Here is a 2,500-nt window from a genome sequence, read left to right on the forward strand (position 1 = left end):
CTTTGCCTGTTTGCAAAACCACCCCTTACCGTGTCACTCGCCCAAACACCAGAGAGGCCGAGAAGCGGGGCCACTGCCCCCGCTGTTCCCCCTCTCTGGTCTTGGGGACTTTGCCTGTTTGCAAAACCACCCCTTACCGTGTCACTCGCCCAAACACCAGAGAGGCCGAGAAGCGGGGCCACTGCCCGCGTGGTTCCCCCTCTCTGGTCTTGGGGACTTAGCCTGTTTGCAAAACCACCCCTTACCGTGTCACTCGCCCAAACACCAGAGAGGCCGAGAAGCGGGGCCACTGCCCGCGTGGTTCCCCCTCTCTGGTCTTGGGGACTTAGCCTGTTTGCAAAACCACCCCTTACCGTGTCACTCGCCCAAACACCAGAGAGGCCGAGAAGCGGGGCCACTGCCCGCGTGGTTCCCCCTCTCTGGTCTTGGGGACTTAGCCTGTTTGCAAAACCACCCCTTACCGTGTCACTCGCCCAAACACCAGAGAGGCCGAGAAGCGGGGCCACTGCCCCCGCTGTTCCCCCTCTCTGGTCCTGGGGACTTAACCCAAACACCAGAGAGGCCGAGGAGCGGGGCCCAACTCTACCCGAATTTCAACCCCTTTTTCGGACCCAGAGACCCGGGAGCGGCCCCCTATCTCCAGGCGGCTCTCCACCTCCCTTTTACCCGATTTAGAGCCCCTTCTTCGGCCACACACACCTGCTATCGGCCCCCTACCTCCAGGGGGCCCTCCACCTCACTTTTAACCCAATTTAGAGCCCCTGCTTCGGCCACACACACCTGGGAGAGGCCCCCTATCTCCAGTCGGCTCTCCACCTCCCTTTTACCCAATTTAGAGCCCCTGCTTCGGCCACACACACCTGGGAGCGGGCCCCTATCTCCAGGCGGCTCTCCACCTCCCTTTTACCCGATTTAGAGCCCCTTCTTCGGCCACACACACCTGCTATCCGCCCCCTATCTCCAGTCGGCTCTCCACCTCCCTTTTACCGGATTTGGAGCCCCTGCTTCGGCCACACACACCTGGGAGCGGGCCCCTATCTCCAGGCGGCTCTCCACCTCCCTTTTACCCGATTTAAAGCCCCTGCTTCGGCCACACACACCTGGGAGCGGGCCCCTATCTCCAGGCGGCTCTCCACCTCCCTTTTACCCGATTTAAAGCCCCTGCTTCGGCCACACACACCTGGGAGCGGGCCCCTATCTCCAGGCGGCTCTCCACTTCACTTTTAACCCAATTTAGAGCCCCTGCTTCGGCCACACACACCGGGGAGCGGGCCCCTATCTCCAGGCGGCTCTCCACCTCCCTTTTACCCGATTTAAAGCCCCTGCTTCGGCCACACACACCTGGGAGCGGGCCCCTATCTCCAGGCGGCTCTCCACTTCACTTTTAACCCAATTTAGAGCCCCTGCTTCGGCCACACACACCGGGGAGCGGGCCCCTATCTCCAGGCGGCTCTCCACCTCCCTTTTACCCGATTTAAAGCCCCTGCTTCGGCCACACACACCTGGGAGCGGGCCCCTATCTCCAGGCGGCTCTCCACCTCCCTTTTACCCGATTTAAAGCCCCTGCTTCGGCCACACACACCTGGGAGCGGCCCCCTATCTCCAGGCGGCTCTCCACCTCCCTTTTACCCGATTTAAAGCCCCTGCTTCGGCCACACACACCTGGGAGCGGGCCCCTATCTCCAGGCGGCTCTCCACTTCACTTTTAACCCAATTTAGAGCCCCTGCTTCGGCCACACACACCTGGGAGCGGGCCCCTATCTCCAGGCGGCTCTCCACCTCCCTTTTACCCGATTTAAAGCCCCTGCTTCGGCCACACACACCTGGGAGCGGGCCCCTATCTCCAGGCGGCTCTCCACCTCCCTTTTACCCGATTTAAAGCCCCTGCTTCGGCCACACACACCTGGGAGCGGCCCCCTATCTCCAGGCGGCTCTCCACCTCCCTTTTACCCGATTTAAAGCCCCTGCTTCGGCCACACACACCTGGGAGCGGGCCCCTATCTCCAGGCGGCTCTCCACTTCACTTTTAACCCAATTTAGAGCCCCTGCTTCGGCCACACACACCTGGGAGCGGGCCCCTATCTCCAGGCGGCTCTCCACCTCCCTTTTACCCGATTTAAAGCCCCTGCTTCGGCCACACACACCTGGGAGCGGGCCCCTATCTCCAGGCGGCTCTCCACCTCCCTTTTACCCGATTTAAAGCCCCTGCTTCGGCCACACACACCTGGGAGCGGCCCCCTATCTCCAGGCGGCTCTCCACCTCCCTTTTACCCGATTTAAAGCCCCTGCTTCGGCCACACACACCTGGGAGCGGGCCCCTATCTCCAGGCGGCTCTCCACTTCACTTTTAACCCAATTTAGAGCCCCTGCTTCGGCCACACACACCTGGGAGCGGGCCCCTATCTCCAGGCGGCTCTCCACCTCCCTTTTACCCGATTTAAAGCCCCTGCTTCGGCCACACACACCTGGGAGCGGGCCCCTATCTCCAGGCGGCTCTCCA

The sequence above is a fragment of the Centroberyx gerrardi genome, chromosome 12, assembly GCF_048128805.1.
Source record: "Centroberyx gerrardi isolate f3 chromosome 12, fCenGer3.hap1.cur.20231027, whole genome shotgun sequence".
Lineage (NCBI taxonomy): Eukaryota > Metazoa > Chordata > Actinopteri > Beryciformes > Berycidae > Centroberyx > Centroberyx gerrardi.